This window comes from Lissotriton vulgaris, chromosome 10 (genome assembly GCF_964263255.1).
Source record: "Lissotriton vulgaris chromosome 10, aLisVul1.2, whole genome shotgun sequence".
Classification (NCBI taxonomy): domain Eukaryota; kingdom Metazoa; phylum Chordata; class Amphibia; order Caudata; family Salamandridae; genus Lissotriton; species Lissotriton vulgaris.
This window is the reverse complement of record NC_141698.1, coordinates 1,010,493,402-1,010,514,655: the sequence shown is the minus strand read 5'-3', so window position 1 is coordinate 1,010,514,655 and position 21,254 is coordinate 1,010,493,402. Positions and strand designations below refer to the sequence as shown.

General features: G+C 47.0%; 1 protein-coding gene across 4 annotated transcripts in view; it reads right to left on the bottom strand.

The window, feature by feature from the left end:
* DNAJC13 (DnaJ heat shock protein family (Hsp40) member C13) overlaps window positions 1-21,254 on the bottom strand; it is a 1,694,551-nt gene that overhangs the window by 762,139 nt on the left and 911,158 nt on the right. The window lies entirely within an intron of this gene.

Sequence of the window (21,254 nt, the reverse complement as noted above, 5' to 3'; positions counted from 1 at the left end):
CATAGGAGGGCAGAGAAAGAATTCCACCAAGCAGAGAGAAGTAAACAAGCAGCCGAAAAAGCCAAAGAAAAAGAACAGCGGGAGGAGGGGGAACGGGTCAAGGCAGAACAGGCTGAAAGAGAAAGAAATGCCCTCGTTGCTGGTATTTATCCCGTCCTCTCAGAAGAACTAGCTAGAGTGACCCCCTCAGAAGTACCCCATAGGTCGCGTACGCCACCACCAGTACCCTTTAGAGTACGTAGAACAAAGCCGACAGCCTCTGAAGCTTTTATTTCCTCCTCTCTAGAAGAGCCCGCACTGGACTACGTGAACGCAGAGTTCCCTCCGCCCCCATCAGCGGATCAGCTCATACAGCTTCAGCTCCAGCAGATCGTGAAAGACGACGTAGGGCCCGGGGCAGTGGGAGGGGGGCCACCGCCAACGCCACGAGCACCGCTAGGGCCACCACGAACGCCACAATCGACATCAACGCCATTTAAGTATTCCGTAGGTGTAACGATCCCACGTTGTATATACGATCCAGTACCAGGAGAGGGTGCAATGCTCGTGTTTTCACTAAGATTAAGACATGCCGTCGACTATTTGGTCACATTACCAGACATGAAGGAACACCTAGATAAAATATACCATTTCATTAGAACGGGGGAGGGACCCGAGAGTATAGAAAAGGCCATGGAACACAGAAAGGTGGAGGTTAAGAACTTCATTCTACGTTTTATGATTAACTGTCTGATCAGGGAACAAGACCAACCAGACAAAGATGTAAAGAAAGGTCTGATGGATTGGAGTGACAACATAGCTGCCGGTCGGCATGATAGACAGGGACAGACAGAAAGTATGTACAAGAAAATACGAAAGGAGATCTTAGAAATACACAGTGAAGTGTCTGACGGGCAGTTTGAGTCATCATCGGAAGATTTTGAGCCAGAAAACGAGGCAAAAGACAAAATGAATTACGTAGGCAAAGCACGACAGTTTGACAAGCCCATGGGCCTCGACTACCACAAACAGGGACAGGCTATAAAAGAAAGATATTCCCTTGAAAATCTATTCCAAGCTACTGAAAAAGCACTGAGACGACGGATAGAGTGCGAGCGATCCCACACCCCACACGAAAAGGAATTGGTCCGGTCAGCCGTCCAATGGGTGTCCAATTCTAACATTTATAGCAATGATTTAGTGGCCCAGACTTTCTTGAGCCTTCCGCCGAACGAACAGCGTTTGGCTGGTATTTACATGGTTCAACATTTGATAACGTTGTACGAGAGTCAATATTCTGATCCTGGCCCATTGTATAAATTACTGGACGACATACTTCTAGACAGATGGACAGGCCTAGGTACTGATTTAATTAATGTCATTCTGGATCAACGACATAAGTACTTCACTTCTCTGACCACATGCATGCTTCCCGCCCCACACCACGACAGAAAGAACTTATACATAGACAGACAGAACCCCCTACGAGAGGTGCATCCCGTCAAAAATGCAGCGGTGAGTTCAACGAGTGTATGTTTACACACCCTTGACGAAATTAGAAATACTGGAAATGAAAAAGATGCTGCCCTGCCATGATAAAGACCCGGGGGGGTTTCACCGAGAATTAAAAGACATTCTCCGCATAGGAGATTACACGTACGCTGATAATATAAAACTATTGAAAGTACTGTTGCCTGCAGGTATTTATGAAAAGCTTAAGGAAAAAGACTGGGAGGTGGGAGAGAAAAAGTTAAGTTGGGCAGCATTGGAAACAGAGGATAAAGGCCGGCACCCTGGTGTTGGTCTTGGGGACAAAGCTAAAGAACTACCTGAACTCCTGATACAGGTTTTGCCAAGATTATTGATTACTAAAAAGGAAGACTGGGATGCTATTTCAGCCTGTAAACAGAAACAAGACGAGGACACAAGTGATTTCTATTCTAGATTCGAGAAATGTTTTTCTATTAATAGTGGCCTTAAGCCCAGTAGCGAGTCATATCCTCATCTTTTCGTGAGCAAATTAGTAGAGAATTCCTTACCCCAGATCAAGAATAGAGTACTGAAGGTTGAGAGTACTTGGCAAGCGAATAGTCCTTCGCAAATGTTGCAAATGTTACAATATCACCAGAACAGAATTAGAGAAGAGCAGGATCATGAAAAGAGACGCATGAAAGAAACGAAAATGAAAGTGCTGGTTGCCCAAACGGTGCCGGCAAATACGAACAAAAATGCCACGACACTTGTTAAAGGGAACTGTAATTATTGCAAACAGCCAGGTTACTTTGTAAAAGATTGTGCTGTCCTGAAACACAATATAGCTACAGGCAGAACCAAAGAATGACCACACGTTCCCAGGCAGAATAGCACCCCACAGAACACAAAACAGACAGTAGCGAATTTTCCACCCCCACCGCCACCTGTTACTGCCCCGACACAAATGTATCAGTACACGCAGTCAGACTATCCAGAATACCAACAGTTCTCATGAAACAGCCTAGAGAGGGAAGTTGGCTTGCCCCTTATTGAGGTTCCTGTAGTTCAAGAGGGTCCCTATGTACATAGTCGTGTATTGGGAAAGGACAGAAAATTTCTGATTGACACAGGGGCGAGCAGAACTACCATCAGTCATGACGAGGTTCCAGGGGCACCCCTCTCGGGCTCACAGAATGTTTCCCTGGGATTTTCAGGAAAGCCTATTGTTAATGAAGTATCGAAACCAGTTTCCCTAGGAGTAGGTCCATTGTCACGGACCACAGACTTGCTACTTACTAAGTCATGTCCAGAAAACTTGCTTGGTATAAAGACATTGAAATAACTAGGAGCAGTTATATGTTGTTCTCCGGAAGGAGTACGACTGTTCTTACGAGATTTTAAGGGACATTATGTGTTGAAGGCTTTTGACCACAGACTCCAGAATGTACCACAGCACCTATGGGCACAAGGTCCGACTGACGTAGGTTACATGCACATTACACCACACCGTGTCACTCTGAAAACAGGAGTAGTACTACCACGTATCCGACAATACAAGTTACCACCTGATGCCGTAGTTGCCTTGCTGAAAATTGTTGACGAACTCATTGCACAAGGGGTGGTAGTGGAGACTGCCTCGAATGTATGTAACTCACCTGTCATCCCTATTCTTAAACGAACAGACCCTACTGCACCACCAGTTTACAGACTAGTCGTTGACCGAGAATTGAACAAATGTGTAGTCCCTCAATACCCAGTGGTCCCAGACATTTCTTCATTACTGACTGCTATTGATTCTGAGGCAACGTTCTTTACTGTCATTGACTTGAAGAATGCTTTCTTTAGTGTTCCAATTCATCCAGATAGTCAGTATCTTTTCGGATTCAGTTTAAATGGACGCAGCTTTAAATTTACGAGAGCTCCCCAAGGTTTTACAGAGAGTCCTAGCATTTACAGCCAAGCATTAAAATGACAGCTGGACAGTATTCATATGCCTACCAACACTGCACTGCTCCAGTATGTAGACGACATCCTAATTACAGCACGATCAGAACCAGACTGCGAAAATGCATCACTGACAGTTTTACACTTTCTGGCAGACAAGGGGCACAAAGTGTCCCCTTCAAAGTTGCAATTCTGTGCACAGCAAGTGGTATACCTTGGACACTTGCTGTCCAAGAGGGGTAGACAGCTGACACAAGAACGTATTCAGTTAATTGCTAACCTTTCACAGCCCAAGACACAAAAGGAAGTACGGGCCTTCATTGGCCTCACTTCATACTGCAGACAATGGATTCCCCAGTATGCCTATCTAGCCAAACCACTCATACAGTTGACAACACAGGAGGCAGCGTCTTCGACTGTCCTCCCTTGGACACAAGAACATACTTTGGCATTTGAAGAATTAAAAAGAGCCTTATGTCAAGCGCCAGTTGTAGCGACTCCTTGTTACAGCAAACCTTTTATGCTTTTTGTCACTGAACGAGATGGAACAGCATTATATGTCCTTACACAAGATCAAGCAGGAAAACACAAGCCTTGCGCTTATTTTTCTAGTACACTGGATCCAGTGGCCCAGGCTCTGCCTGCGTGCCTGAAATCAGTTGCAGCAACAGCCCTAGCCATAAGACAAAGTGACTCCATAGTGCTGGGACACCCCCTGACAGTACAGGTACCACACGCGGTGGAAGTTCTCTTGAACAGGACACAGACACAGCACTTGACTGTAGCGAGACTGACAGGATATGAACTGACGTTATTTCAGCCACACATAGAGATCAGACGATGCAATATTCTCAACCCTGCTACACTTTTGCCCTCAAGTACAGTAGACACTGCACCACATGACTGTGTGGAAGTAATGAATACAGTGACGAAACCAAGACAAGACCTGACAGATATTGCACTGCCAGACCCTGACCTGACACTTTATGTTGATGGTTCATGCATGAGAACAAGCACAGGAGAGTTAGTGGCCGCATATGCCGTGACCACTGCTACTGAAGTCATGCCCTCAGCCCGAGACTGTCGACTCTGGCCCTACCAAACTGTCCTGCATTCCTGAGATCAGTCTGGACGATGTAAATTCACTGATGAGCACTATTAAATCAGGCTGCCCGGCGGACCTTGTTCCTGCCCGAGTGATGCATATCATAGGGAACGTTCTCAGTCCCTCCATTCAGACCCTGATTAACCGCTCGCTATCTGAAGGCCTAGTTCCATTGGAGTGGAAAAATGCCCTGGTCAAGCCTATAAGAAAAAACACCTCTGTTCCTTGGTCCGACATGTCCAATTTGAGGCCCATCTCCCTCCTGCCGTTTGTCGGCAAATTAATGGAGAAACATGTCAACATTCACCTCTCCAGTTTCATTGAGCGGACCGGTTGCCTGGACCATTCCCAATCTGGGTTCAGGCCTAAGTATAGTACCGAGACTGCTCTTCTCTCGGTCACGGATACTATACGTATGTCCTTGGACAGGGGTCTGTCTGTGGTGTTGGTGCTGTTGGACTTGTCCGCAGCATTCGACACCATATCACATACCATTCTTCTAAAGAGACTAGGGGAGATCGGCCTAGAAAAATCAGCCCTGGCGTGGTTCACTAGCTTTCTTACAGAACGTACCCAGCAGGTGAACATGGGTACCTTCATTTCTAATCCCTCTAAAATCACTAGAGGAGTCCCGCAGGGCTCCTGTCTGAGCCCTACGCTGTTTAATGTTTATGTTGCCTCTTTGGCTAACATTATGAGGTCGTACGGGTTTGTACCCATTTCATACGCTGACGACACTCAACTGTTGTTTACCTTTAAGACCTTTACCCCTGAGGTAAGGCAGGCCTTCTCGAGTGGCATGACGGCGGTCGCCAGTTGGATGGCCAACAACTTTCTCCAGTGTAATGTGGGAAAGTCAGAAGTCATGTTGTTCGGGGAAGCTAAAATCTTGTGGACCCCTGACTGGTGGCCCACTAGTTTGGGAGAGGCCCCCTCCCCTAAACAGGTGGTGAAAAATCTGGGGGTCCGCCTCGACCACGACCTCACTCTTGCACACCATGTCAACGTTACGGTGGGGTCCTGCTTCCATGTCATTAGCCTCCTTCGGAAGGTGTTTCCTTTCCTCCCTGACAGCTCGAGGAAGACCCTGGTCCAGGCCCTCGTGTTGAGTCGCCTGGACTATTGTAACGGTCTTCTCCTAGCGGCCAATGAAGGCGTACTAAACAAGCTCCAAGTCGTACAGAACACCGCAGCACGCCTGGTGACTAATGCTCCCCCCAGAACTCCATCCCGGCCCCTTCTTAAACTACTCCACTGGCTGCCCATCCGGAAACGGGTGGAATTTAAGACCTGCTGTGTGGTGCACAAAAGTCTGCATAATCTAGGGCCGTCCTATCTAGCAGAAAAATTTGTCCATCATTGCCCCCCACGTAACCTGCGCTCTAGTAACCAGTTGTTACTGCAGATTCCCCGATTTAGCAAGACCAGACAGGGAGGACGTGCCCTCTCTGTTATGGGCCCACGTCTATGGAACAGCCTTCCTTTCTCCCTCAGGCAGTGTACCAGCCACTCAAGCTTCAGGAAGAGTCTTAAGACCACTCTGTTTCAGTACTAAAGCCTCTCTCTCCTAACACTCTCAGACAGCACTGCGCGGAGATACACCTTCGGGTGTGAGTCCGGCGCGTTACAAAATCACAAATAAATAAATAAATAAAATAGAGACACAGAAAATAGACACACTGTCAGCACAAGCAGCAGAGCTCATCGCTCTGACACAAGCCTGCATAAGAGCCAAGAACTTGAAAGTGAACATTTATACAGATTCACAGTATGCATTCGGTGTTGTTCATGATTTCGGAGTGTTATGGAAGGAGAGAGGTTTCTTGACCTCTCATGGGGCTAAAATTCAGCACGGCCCGCTCATTCAGGCTCTGTTAGATGCAATACATTTACCTACAGCCATAGCTATCCTGAAATGCAAAGCACACACCAAAGTTACAGACGCCATTTCCCAGGGTAATGACCTAGCAGACCGAACTGCTAAATTGACAGCCCAGACACCAACAGACACGACAAAGACAGAGGTACCATTACTGACAAAAAGCATGACAGTCAGGGATCCTTCACAAGATGTACTCGACATACAGACACATGCCACTTCAGATGAAATAAAGAAATGGACTGAACAAGGAGGGGTCCAGACTGACCAAGGTTGGATGACTAAAAGCAAAGCTACATGGTTTCTCCCAGACTCTATGGTACAAGTGATCATAAACACAGCACATAGTCCAGCACACTTAGGAGAAAAGGCAATGCTAGACAGCTTACAGAATATCTGGTTTAACAAGCACCTACGTGCAGCAGCGAAACAGAAAGTACGCACCTGTATGATCTGTTGCCAGTTCAATCCAGGCAAAGGCATTCCGGTGGAACAAGGCGGATTTCATCCTCCTGACCATCCTTTTGAAGTCCTCCAGATGGATTATATCCAAATGGACAGATGTAGAGGTTACAAGTATGTCCTGGTAGTTGTGTGTGCACTATCTAGATGGACAGAAGCGTACCCAGTCCCAGATTATACTGCTGTGACCACCGCCAGGCAATTGGTGCGTGAGTTTTTCCCACGATATGGATTGCCCCGTGTCGTGTACTCAGATAATGGTCAGCCCTTTTCTTCTGAATTAATGAAACAAGTGTCCCTTCTGTTAGGATATCAGTGGAAGTTTCATTGTGTACGACACCCTGAAGCAGCTGGACTTGTTGAGCGCCATAATCAGACACTTAAGACGAAATTAGCAAAGATTTGTGCAGACAAAGGCGTGGATTGGATGGTAGCCTTGCCGGTTGCCCTCTTTTACATGGGTATGGTAGCTCATTCCAGAACAGGCCTATCTCCTTATGAAGTGGTTTTCGGTAGACCACCGAATATGTGGGGTACGCCTATGCCTAAGAAAATAACTGATGTTGACAGTAACATGCTGACCGATTACCTGGCTTCCTTGATGTCTGCACTACTCTCTTGTCGATCACAGGTTGCCGCCGCCTTCCCTGACTACACCCAAGTCAAGGAGCACGCCATTGTCCCTGGAAATTTTGTTTATATACGGAACTTTGATCGATCAAGCCCCCTTGAGCCGCGCTGGAAGACACCGAAATTAGTACTGCTCACCACGAGGACTGCCGTCAAGGTCGAAGGACGTAAAGGATGGCTTCATGCCCAACATTGTAAAAGATACTTTGGAGATCCTGGAACTTTGATAAAGACTAAAGACAGTACCGATAGTACAGACTCTAAGCCCCCTTTGCTAGAAAAGACTCCGCAACAAGAGTATAGGTCCAAGTTACGATCTAGTAAGTCAGACAGCGTTTAATTGTTTAAGTCCACTAGGTGGTGAATCGGTTAGACAGGTTCCTGACATGTATAAGATCCTAGACCAGAATAGTAAAAAGAGCAAGATGAAAGAGAAATACTGCAAGATATTACGCAGTAGATGTATAGTAACTCTGATTTTTATGTCTCTTCTGTGCATCACTATCATATGTATCAGCTTGACACTACATGTTTTCTTTCCTCCTATTTCTTCACGTATACACTTTTCCATTAATGACACCGCAGAGCATACATTTAGTGATCTGCCACCCCATGAATTGTCATATCGACTAGCCCTGCGCAACAATACTTTTATTCGGATGTTGCACCGTTCTCATCAAACCAACAATGCGACAGATTGTTGGGTATGTGGCCAACTTCCACCTTTTCAAAAGACGAAGGGAGTACTGCCCTTCTTCCCTTTACCGTTCTCCCACAATGGTTCGTGCGGAGCATGGTTTGCCTTAATGACATCACTAGACAGAAAGTCCACAGTTTCCCAGGACGATTGGATATGGGGAGATTTGAATAAAGTAATGAATGAGGCATGTTTTCCAGACGAAGACGGACTTCCCCAAAGGAAGGGGACCGATCTAGAAAATGAAGAGTACGAGCAAGGAAATACTTTCCTTAACTTCATGATCTTGAATGTTCAGCCCAAGCAAAATGTAGGTCCACCGTTTATTAGAGTCCTACCAGTAAAAGGTGATTTGTGCTTCAGAAAGAAAGGATCGGTACATTTGGGACACAGTGAATGTAATACTGTAGTCGAGTTTAATGATCAAGGAAAGTCTTCCTTCAACACATCTCGCCATTCCTATTTTATTTGCGGTCAGACAGCATATGCACATCTGCCCTTAGACTGGGGTGGAACATGCTATATATCGTTCCTTCTGCCCCCTGTCTTTCTAGCCCCATCCCATTATCATCGAGATTCACGACTAGAGCTTGTTAGACACCGGAGAGAGACCGATTCCCCAGTGGTTGATCAGACTGAGACAGCTTGGGAGCAATATACAGATTTCAATAGAGGATTCTTTTTCTTCATAGGTCCCGTTCAAAACAGTAAACTCATACGCAGGTTAACAAGAACTCTAGAAGCAGTAGTGAATGAGACTGCATCTGCCCTGGCGAACTTGACCCAGGAGCAGTCTGCCATGCGACTTGTTGTTCTTCAGAATCGACTTGTTCTTGACGTCATCCTGGCAGATAGGGGCGGGGCTTGTAGAGTGATCGGCTCCAGTTGTTGCGTGTTTATTCCTAATAACGCGCCATCTGTGTACGCAGCAATAACAAGGCTCCACAAGATTGTTCATGAGATACATCAAGACCCAGGCACATGGACTTGGTCCAGTTGGCTCTGGGGTGTAATATCAGCATGGGGATGGAAAGTGTTGTCGTTCCTAGGAATGATACTGCTTATGATATTCAGCTGCTGTCTCTGTCTGCAATGTGGGTCGGCGATTTGCGGCTTGTGTGCCACTGCCTGTATTCCCCATCCACGTATACAAAAGAAAAAATGATGCTGTATGATCAGATATACGGTCTCATGAATATAGATGTGTCCTGAAGGGCACAGTAGGGGACAAGGAGGGAATGAGGAAATAGAAATTTTACGTGGCCAATGTGTCCCCTGCATGTACCCCACGTTTAGTGTATGTGCATGTCACCCATGCATTTTCCCTCTCATGCCTGTAATAATAATGCCTCTGTATTTCCGTCCCACATTAGAATGTCAGTTACCAAGCCTTCCATGAAAGAAACGTTAATTCTGCACTGAGGCCTATGTTGCTATGTTGCCAATGTATTTGCATTGTGCACGTTTAATAAAAAGTCGAGATGAACCCGTTTTGTGGCTCAGCCTGAGCCAGTCTCCGAATTCAGGTTTCTTGCCTCCAGACACTCTGAAAGCTGCAGCTTAGCTACGTATCCCTGACCTCTCGCATACTTCTGGCTCAGCCGAAAGGGGCCCAGCCCGGCCTGCCAAGACAGTATTTTGCACACAGTTATCTACTTGCTCCACAGAAACACATTCCTGCCTAGTGAAGAAGGTAAACAGAACCAGACTGCAGAGATAGGGCCTAGCCTTTCTGTCTCCGTTGAAGTGATTTACAGAGCTCGCATCCATAGAAAGCCCATGGCCCCCACGCAATGCACGAAGAAATATATGCACACACTGGCTCTTGGTGATGAGCAACCTTTGCTCGAGCGACCTTTACTTCAGACAATACATCCTCCAAACCTAAGATAGCAGATAATACCAGACGTGCGGGTCATCCCGACACTGAAGGCTTCTCTACTAGATCGAAAGTCAACTCCCCCCAGCTTCCCCCAGTTACACGTTCATTGCACGTCATGACCAAGTTGCGCACACAAGTAGGGTAAAGGTTCCAGCTGACCATGCAGACCCCCTCCATGTATCCACCCACCTATGACTCACCTATGACTCCTCAAGTGAACGCCCACATGTACGCCTTCTTACACGCCTCTTGCACGCCCATATGCTCCTATCTCTCTCTTTCTCTTGCTCTGCCTGGAGCGCTCCTCCTTCTCTATGCAATGCAATGTATATTCCATGTATAAATATTGTACTCTGTGAATAAAGTTCAGAAGACCCTTCCTGAACCTTAGTGGTGATGGAACCCGATTCTCCCTTAACTCGAGTTACTGAAATAAAGCCCTTCTGAATCGGACACCACGGACTCTGCCTCTCATTATATGCATGACCCATTGTTTAAGTATAGAAATTCCGACAGGGTAATATTTAATTTACCACAAGACTGGGTTCGGAAACTTTTGCGTGAGCAGTACCCCTGCGCACTGTTGGGTGGCTCCATTCGGCTCTGCATTGCGTCGTTGGCGTCTGATATGATGTTTTGGTCACCTATATAGGTGCCACACAGGTGCACGGACATCAGTTCTTTTCTTTCTGTGCCAGTTAGTGCTGATCCAGAGAAGAGATACCCCTCTTTCTCTTTTAACAGTCTTTTTTTGAAGTTTTGTTGATGTGCTTATGTGTCAAGGGATGAACTCTAGGTTTTAAGTTGTGTGGCACCTGTCAATGCGCCATGTTGGTTACTGACCCGCACCTTGTGTGTTTGTGGTGTCTCGAGTGTGATTACAACTCAAATTTGTGCTTGGACTGCTGGGCGATGGTGCTGAACGCTTAGAGGGAGCGGTCCCTAAAGCTGCTTTCGGCCAGCAGTCAACGCCATCTGGCGCGACTCCTTGGGAGTCTCATCCAGATCAAGAAAGAGAAGGTCGTGGGACCACTCCAGGAGCCCAAGTCTTCATCGCACTCAAGGTCATCCCGACACTTGAGGAAGAAGCACAAGAAGAAGAAGAAGAAAACCACTTCGACTTCACCTCGTCTGTTGAGAATTAACGGGTTTAGTGAGGAACATGGACGTTCCAGGCACAAATCTGTGAAGCCGATGCCAGGTCCAACTTTGCACCGCCTCCTGTTTATGGGAGCCGGAGTGACCCCGCTCAAATAAAAGAATTTTACAAAGTATTTGAATAGGTCAACCCCTTTAATGCACCTCCGGGACTGGCGGGGTCAGAAGAGGCCCCATCAAGTCACACGCCGATGGCTCTGGCCTCTGCTCCGGTGGTGTCTCATGGATCCAACTTAGGCCATGCCAATGTGACCTTCCCAGGCGCCGGTCTCTGATTCCCGACAACTCCGAGTTGGAACACCACTGATCAATGCTGATTCCAGCGCCAATGGAAACATGGGATTCTAGGTCATTGCCTGCACATTTTGTGGAGGTTACAGGCATGGGAGAAGAGTGGGAGGGGTAACTGGACCCTATAGAGCACTGGTTAAACACTGCTGGTGAGGAACTGCACTGGTATAAGGAGGTTGCAGAAGTCAGTGGACTGGACACCTCTCCATATACTGGTATGCTCTCCCCACCCTACGGAGGACGAGGGAGTGTCTTATGCTAAGGTGGTGAAGAGAGCAGCGAAGGTCCAACCCTCTTTATTCAAGTCCCCTATTGTAAACAGGTTCTGGAAAGGGCTTGTACATATGTTTTCCCCTACGACCTTCACTATGCCTCAGTGGGATCTGAACCCGGTTCTCACTTACCTCATGTGTGCTCCCTTTTGTGCTGCTACATAATTGTACCCTCCGGTTTCTTACCATCAAGACAGCATTTCTAGTGGCAATATCATCTACCTGTAGGATGAGTGCGATCAAGGTAGAACGATAACACTCTTTTTGTGTCCAGACGGTGGAGATGCTCTTCTTTGAAAGGGTGCAGAGGTGCATATGATGAGGGTAGATTAACGGACTCTCCCAGTGGAAGGGAGTTACAATCTTGGGCAGAAAAGATGCACTAGTTCTCAGTACCACTTTGTCCAAGAAAACTGTCAGGTAAGGAGGGTGTGATGACAGTGCCTGTAGTTCGTTCACCCTCCTGGCAGAGGTAATTGCCATCTAAAAGATTGTTCTGATAGTGAGCAACCGTAGAGGGGGAGTTGTGTAGCGGCTCATCAAGAAAGTAAGGACCAAATTAAGGTCCCATTGTGGCATAAAAAATGGAGAAGGAGGAAACAAGTGGGTTAACCCCTTCAAAAACCTCTGCACCAGAGGGGACTTAAAATGTGAAGGCTGATCTGGCATACGAAGAAAAGCTGAGAGGGCCAGAAGTTAGCCCTTCAGAGTGCCTAGAGCAGAGCCCGGCTGTGCCAAGGAAAGGATAAATGGAGAATATCTGCTAGAGAAGCAGATAAGGGGTCAATGGACAGTTCTGTAGGACGAGTTACTTACCTTTGGTAAAGATGTATCTGGTAGAGACTATTCTAGCCGCAGATTCCTTCACGTAGAATTATCCCATGGCGTCAGACTGGATCCGGAAACGTTTTTGCCACAGCATCCCTGCGCGCCGGGGCGACAGCATGCGACTCCGCCCAGGCGTCGTCCGCGTACTTGACGTCAGCGAGGTCACATAAGACCCGCCCCGGCACGCCGACGTCAGTTTTCTTCGGAGAATTTTTCCGCACCACAACGCTGAACCACCAGATATAAAACTGTGGAAGCATGGGAACAGTGTGCAAAGAGCAGAAAAATTGGAAAGAAACGGTGACTAACAACACCACACAGAGTAGTGTCAATACCGCAGAACCCAAAGGCAGAGAAAGAAGAAAGAACAAGCAGAGCCCTGCGCAGCCACCCTGCCAGCATATGGACAGCCTCTCACCCCTTTGCCCCAGAGGCAAGGAACATGCGTAAAAGTCATGCACATGTAGTAACCTACCACCCCCATCCTGAGCAAGGAAGGGGACCAGTCCATACGGGAGGTCTGGCGGGTCGCAAAGGAATCTGCGGCTAGAATGGTCTCTACCAGATACATCGTTACCGAAGGTAAGTAACTCTTACATCTGATAGAAACCGCAGATGCCTTCATGTAGAATAGATACCCCAGCAATACCCTCCTGGGAAGGAGGGTCTGCGAAAGGACCCCACCAGCCAATACAGAACAGAGGGCCCCACAGGGGACCAGATCTGTGGACCAGGTAGAACCTCGTCCCTGCCAGGCAATGGGAACCCCCACAAGCAGAACCCCACCGACCCCAAGAGGATGTAGGAGGGAGAAGAAGGCTGATGAGGCCCGTACACTCACTGCAGAGGAACCAGGGGGAAGGTCAGAGAGAGACCGAAGCACCCCAGTCCTCCACAAGGTAACATAGCTTCCGCCCAATGCCAAGACAGGAAGTGAGGAAGAAGAAGCCTAGAGGACCCAAGGAAGCAAGGGAAAAGAAGGCGAACCCACTCCAGATGGAGAGCAACCTGCCAGCCAGAACAGCGCCGGCAGTCAAAGCCGCCAGAAGCAAGAAGAAAAGCCCCAGGCCCCAGGAAGGCCGAGTAGGCGGCGCCTGGCAAGGGAGAACACAGGATCATCCCAGACCTCAGGACAGGAGCAGGGAGAGGAGGAGATGTCCGGGCACACCACTACGAGTGGCGCGCACACAAGGTCAAGAAGGAATAGCACCCTACGTAAACGCCATGGAGAATAGATAACCGAAGGCGACCAGAACCCCCTAGCAGAGCGCAAGCCATTCGACAGCTACCACTACCCCACATAGGGTACGTTAAGTCCAAAAATATGGAACCCTCTTTGGAAGAAAATAGTCATCCTACAAGTCCAGCGCTACCATCCAGTCTCCGGGGTCCAGGGCAGACAGAACCTGAACTAGGGTGAACATCCTGAACTCCTTTTTGAGTAAGCAGTTGAGGGCTCTGAGGTCGAGGCTAGGACAAAGGTCTCCGTCCATCTTTGGAACCAGAAAATAGCGGGAATAAAAACCACAGTCTATTTCACTTTCTCTGCCACAACACTCAACATCTACCCTGTTTTTCTTAAATGCCACCAAGAGAAGACTATATCCCTTTTATACCTTGTCTCAGTTTCAGATATTTCATGCATTGTTAAAGCTATAATCATCAATCAATTTTTAAAGACAAAAGAAGAATGGGCTCTGCATCACTGAAAACTTTTCAATTCAATCTGATGAGACTCAAGCTGTACACATACTCCCTTTAACCGCATCCGTGCGGCGCGAATTCCCCGCCCATGCTGACTCCACCTTGCGCGGGCGGAGTCATGACGGAACGGTTCCGTCATCAGCACAGCTCAGCCGATGCTGATGCTGATGACGGAACCGTTCTGTCATCAGCATCGAAGGGGTTAAGGCAAAGTCACTGAACTCAGCAGCATATAAGTAGGTGCAGCACTATATCATGTGCATAAAATGGCAACATGTATATCTGCACATACACCACTGCATGCATGCAATTTTAGCAGCATAAGTAATAATAACTTGATTTTATATAGTTACATCTTGTCACACATTTAAGCTTTGTAAGTCAATTTAATGATAACCCACTTCTGAACCTGGGAAGGATGGAAAGCTAAAGTGTCCTTTCCAGGATTTGAACATGTGACCTGCAGATCATGGAAGAAATCTGGAGTAAGCATTTCACTCATTTAGCGATGAAAATGTTCCACTTTTTGCAGGGTGCTAAGATGGTTTTTGACTAGTCTAACTGGGATCCTGCTAATCAGGACCCCAGTGTATCTGCTTTCTCCCTAAACTGTTATATGTACTTAGATACACTCCAGATTGGATACTGGGGTACCTTTATCACTCCCTAGTATATAGTACGCATGAACCCAGGGCATAGGTACCACAGAGGCCTCCCATGGGTTGAAGCATGTATTATGCCACCCATGAGAGGCCACGCAAAATGGAACTACAGGCTTGCAGTTGCAGCCTGTGTAAGTTGGTGCATGCACCACTTATTTAAGATATAGGTTTACTATATCTAAGGGTCAGTGTCCATCACCACCCCCTTTTCTGAATCGTTTTGTCCACCATAAGCGTGGAAGGGTATGCTCAGACATGAGTCCCTTGCTCACTGCACCATCAGGATTCAAGCAAGCCGGGCCGAAGACGGCTGTAATGCCAGAAACCGGTCCCCGGAAGCTTGTTTCCTTTCCAGTAAAAGAATTGGCTTGGTAGTTTAGTCTGCCCTGTTCCCATGAAGCACTGGGCCAGGGACAGACTAATTTGCATATAGCCAGGTTCTGAGCTGGGATGGTGCAGTGAGCTAAAAAACGGTGATGGATCAAGCCCTGATCTGTTGACTGGGTATGAGTGTTCTGTTTAATTCAGATACTCTGTCCATCACCACCCCCTTTTCTGAATCCCATGGGTTGAAGCATGTATTATGCCACCCATGAGAGGCCACGCAAAATGGAACTACAGGCTTGCAGTTGCAGCCAGTGTAAGTTGGTGCATGCACCACTTATTTAAGATATAGGTTTACTATATCTAAGGGTCAGTGCACTTAAAACCTATAAGTCACCACATAGTTGGCCTTTACAATCCTGAGGGAAGGGTGCTTGGTTCTAAGTGAAAGGGTGCCCCTGTATGAGCAGAACACCCCTGTAGCCTACGGAGTCCATTCTCCCGGGTTGTCAGTGAAGTAGCCATATATGATATATGAAGGGGTATTAGTTACGCGACCATGTGAACGACCAACGCTAAAACTGCTGAAACAAACCCCATTGTGTTTGGTGTCAAACATGTTGGAATCATACCTCCTCACCGGTAACCTGTGTGGAAGGTATGATTCCAACCATCAGAAGCGTACTTTGTGGGGTCCCTACGGACAGCACTATATGGTTGCTGCCGACCAGAGACACATTTCTGCCCTCCTGCTGCTGAGCCAAGCTCGAGTAGGGGAAGGCAGAAAAATAGGCATCCTGTAACAGGGAGGTGTGACCACCTCTCAGACAGGATGTAGTGTATTAGGGCTAGGTGGGTGCGCTTGCCAGCATCTGAAAGACTGCATGAGGGGCACATTTGGTATTCCTGTGCATAGTTCAGTTCAAACCAGCCCTGGGAGCCATTGGCTCTTGCTCTGGCGCAAAACTGCTGGACTAAAGACATGAAAGTAACTTCCCCCTCGGTCCAGACCCTTCCCTGGGAGGGTCCCCTGAATCTTTCCAACACCCTCCCATGGATACTTAAGGACTTACCTGGCTGTGGGTACTTAAGGGAATATCCGGCTTAATGACGTTAGATCCGTTGTGGAAAAGATTCTAAATTGAAACCACTGCACTTCGAATGTCTGGGCACTCTGTACTACGTTTGGACTGGACTTAGTATCCCTCTCAGTCTGCTGCATCGTCTGTGCCTGTGCACCGTACAGGATCTGTGCAGGACCTGTGGAGCATCAAAGACAACTGAAGATAATCTCCCTTGGAGTGAAGGAGTTACTCCCCTGCAGTCGCAGGCACCGCAACACTGCTGACTGGTCTGCTGATCCCGATTTCCTACTGACTCCGAAAGGCTCATCAACACAGGAGGTGGGTTTCTACGTCCCTCAAGGTCCGAGCTGCCTTCTCACCAAGTTTGAGTTCAGAATCCCTCGTGGGGGCTGCAATACCCAAACCCCTGTGCACTGCATACTTTTTCAAGTGCATGTGCTTGTTGGTAATTCTTTAACAAGTGCATTAGGCTCCGAGTAGCCCCAACCACTTCCCACAAAGATCTACACCCACCTTGCACCGTGTGCTCCGGGGCATGCTGTTTTGTGAAGCTGCTCGAGGTCCTCTCGCGACTACTGTGCCTCCGGCCTGTCTGTCCATTTGAGGGTCAACTTTACTTTTCTTGGGCTCCCCTGATTGCTCCAGGCTTGCCATGACTCCCTGCGTGTGGTGAGTCTCCTGGACCTTGCTGGTCCGAACTGCACACTCCCTTGACCTTCTGCGTGGGTTGCCGTTGCCAAGGGTTGTTGGTGCTCACGCCGGGTACCGACCCCTCAGTATTAGACAGCCTTCGTGAGACAGCTCATATCCGGCTCCTGGTCATCCTCCACGTCGCCTGGTCCCAGCAGATGCAGTCAGTTCCCCGTCAACAATCCTGAAGCACTCAACATCGGTAGGCATTAGTCTACCAGGCCCAAGGTCACCTTGAAGTGACCCAGACACTGTCCCCTCTGATTTCAGGTACTCATTGACAAGAATCAACGTTTGAAAAGATCCACTGCTGGAAGGGATGAGACTGTTCGTGGGAATCCAAGGTCCTCCATTGGGTTCGACTGCAGTTTCCGGTGCCACTTCACACCTATGCACCTGGTATCCCTGGGTTAGGTAACTTGGATACTTCGGTAACCAAGGGTGGGGTGGCTCTCCAACCTTCTGTCTTCCACAGGGTTTCTTTGTAGTCCACTGGGAAGGGTCCTTAATCTCTAAAACTCCAACCGCGACTTTCCCATACATTTGTACAGAGCACGCGGTTGTGTTCCCACACTCTACCGTCCTCAGTGGGGTCCTATCTACTCACCTTGGGTGGTTCCTTGGGGTCCCAACAATTCTACACTCTCTTGACATCGTCTTGACTCGAGTCATAGCAATTATTCCACTTTCTTAGTATAAAGTTTGGTCCCCCAGTGGCCCGCTGTTTATTAGTGCACTTTAATGTCATTTCTTTGCTGAAGTATTGTGTGCTTTATCTCTATCTCCGTGTAGGAAATACTGAAACGTACTAGAGAGTATTATATAATAAATGCATATTTTTATAAATACCTTGTGTGGTTCCCTCACATTTAATATATACTATAAGATTACATTCTGGGAAAACAAGCTGCTTTACACTCCTTCAAGACTTAGCCTGAAGGCTGCTCTCCACAGCTACCATTTGGATAGCTTTCTAAGGTTGTTTGAGACCTCTTAAATCACCATAAGGGTTGCCTGGACTGGTGCAGGGTACCCACTTTAAATATATACATCATATACCAGGACAGCCTCTCACAGAGAGATTACATCAGTTTTTGAGAAGCAAGGATCATTGATTACAGATCTGTGGTAGCCACAGTAGGCTGGACTGATACAATTGGAACAGAAGGAACAGAAGGGATGGACAGATAGAGGAACTAAGTCTTGGAAAAACAGTCACATTCGCTGCGGCCCTGACTATGGCTAAGGTCCCACCACCTGGACTTCAGAAAGATATGGACTAGGTTGAACTGGATGTCCCCTTGGCGAAGCGTTAACACAAGTCCAACCTGATAGTGGAGCATGTATCAGTCTCATTAGGAATGGTTAGGCTGGCAGGATCCATCAATCAGGTAGTAAAGGCCTGAAGAGGTGCACTGGGTCACTCAAAGGAGTAAGGTACGAAGAGATTTCTCCCACGGGTAATACAACTGGAAAGTTCTCTGAAAGAGTTACATCCTGGGTGAAGAGGGTAGCAAGGACTTCACTGGAGATTCATACCTGTCTTCTGAACCTGATAAAAGACTAAGGGTTTAAACATTACATCATACTTCTCATTCTCTACTTACAATAGTTGCACCAGAAAGAACCCAATCAGTGTCAAAGTATGAGCCGAGGAGGATATTTTTATTGTGGAGCTTCAAATGTCTTCCAGCATCATGCAGGGCAGTGCCAGAAGGCAAGACGGACCCTGCCTTTAGCCTTGTTGCCAAGTAATTCTGAAAGTGGTGGCAAATATACTATCCAAATTCAATGTTCCACTTCTTGTCTAAGTATGTCTGCAGCAGTGGATAGTCAGTGCGAAACACGGTTTGTGGATTGCCAGTCATTTTTTGTAGGAGGGGCTAAAGTTTGGGTCTAACCTTTATTGTCATCCATTAGAGCAGCATTTTCTTAAGCAACTTAAGATGGCACCCAAGGACTTATGCAAGACTGCCATCTCAAGACAAAGAAATGTTGCCTCCTTTGTTAAGTGGAGTCCTTTATACCCTTTGCAAATAGTTGCCCCGGATTCCGCTTGCGACTCTAGCTCGAATGGGAGTTTTGGACAATGCATACAGCAGAAACACCGCTCAACAACCAGTGAAAAATAACAAAGCAGACTTTGAATAGTCCTTGGGTCAGTCTAATATTGAATGTGCCTTCAATCTGACTGAGCATGGGTTCAGATCTTAATCAGCTTTACACAAGTTTTTTTTCTCCATATGCTAATATAGCTTTATGCATTTACCAATGCTTAATAAGACACATACCTTTTGCACACAGACTGTCAGAATACTCTACAGTTGAGAATCGTATTGGTCACTAACACATAAGATCACAGGAAATGTGGCATCTTAACATTAGATACCTGACTGGTGGCTTCTTTATGGTGCTCCTCGGGAATAGACTGAATTTCACTTTATAGAGATGACTCTGTTAATCCCTTCAGGTCACACAACTTAAATGTTTTTAAGTGAACCCTGACAGGCATACCGATTACTTACCTCAAGAGTGGAGATTGAGAGAAGACAAATGGTTGGTGGACTTTGAGGTTCTCGTCCTAAAGCGGCACAGTAGGCTGTCCCTAAATTAAACTGAATATAAGGCATGGAAGGTGTTCCAAAGACTCATTTATGAATGTGGCAGTAGGAAAGCTGCTATACTGGTGGAGTATGAAGGACATAGCAGCCTGATTTCTGAAGGGGTCCAAAACTAAGATGGAACGTAAGTTACACAATGCAATGGGGCAGGCATTTGCTGATTGTTTCACAACGTTCTACCCCCTCACAAGAAATGGCAAGAGGTGAGGATTTACATATTATAAAAGATCTCTCTATTCTGGCTTATGCATACCCCATATAAGTTTATTAGAGCTAGAGATTTTTGTCAAGGAGTTTTCTACTCACCCAGATATGCTCCAATTGGGGAATAATCTGGGGCTTAAAGGTCACCTGGTGGATCGCGTTGAAACACTCTTTACACATACTGGTCCCTTCATGCGAGAGGAACCCGTCAAGACTGCCCGCGGAAGCCGCTGCCTTTAGAATCAGCATTCCAGCCACTAGCTGTTTGGGTTTGTATCCATGCCCAGGTTCAGGGATTAAAGGTGGTCGAGGAGTGTGGTGACTGTATTTCATAAGCTCATACACTTTTGCATCTCAGTTTCTACAGAAGGTCAGGCCCAAGTACGATTCAGATACCTTAAATGTTTGGAGAAATGTCTGGTTACCATGTTACATGGACAAAGCCAATATTGTTACCCATCAAAAGAGGTGAGTGTGTGACTGACTAGCTATACTATTTCAAGTGGGAGACTACTAGTTTCAAGTACTTGGGTGAATTCACAGCCAAGGATGAAGGTACAAGTTGGATGTATAATGTGATTGAACATAAATTAACCTAAATGGGTGGCAGTTCTTCCCTATAGTGATAAGCAGAATCGACCTCTTCAAAATGGTGCTCCTCCCATGGAAATGTTTTATTTCCAAAACTATTATGTGGTCTGTGTGGGCTTCCTACAGAATTTCACTGCCAAGATACACTCCATGTTGGCTGGTAGGGAAGACGATGGTACCCACGGTCTCCATGGCTAAGAATTTTCAAACTTATGGTGGAGGTCTGGAAATGGTTTACCTGCAAATAACTTCTTGGGTGCCACACCTTTTGGTATTAAATGACTGGCTTTTACCTCCCAAAATGACCTACGACCAAATATCATAATGAGGCCATAAGAATATATGAGTCTGGAGGAAGGGGTGGTAACACAGTATTTAGGTTACCTGCTACCCGAGGGCCATCTGGCTAGATTTGATACATTTTTAAGACTCAAGATTCTCCAAACCAGACCCATGGTGGCAAATGAATGGGCAGAACCTCCTATGTCACTCTGGTTTCAAAATCACATGAGTTGAGTAGAACCCACTGAGGTAAAAAAAAAAAAGCCAGCAGCAAGCACTGAGTTGAAAGGCCTAAGGAACCATGAGAGACAGTAGCTGATTGGCAGATGGTGCAAGCATGAGGGAGGAAAAATTGTGAAAAGGGTCTACCGAAGGCTCAAAAAGGAGCCAGAGTACCCTGCAGCTTGCTGGACAGTCAGTTGGAGTATAGCATTGTAAGGAACCCTGGGAGGTTTTTTAATCAATGGAAGAAATGTCTGAGGACCAGTCAT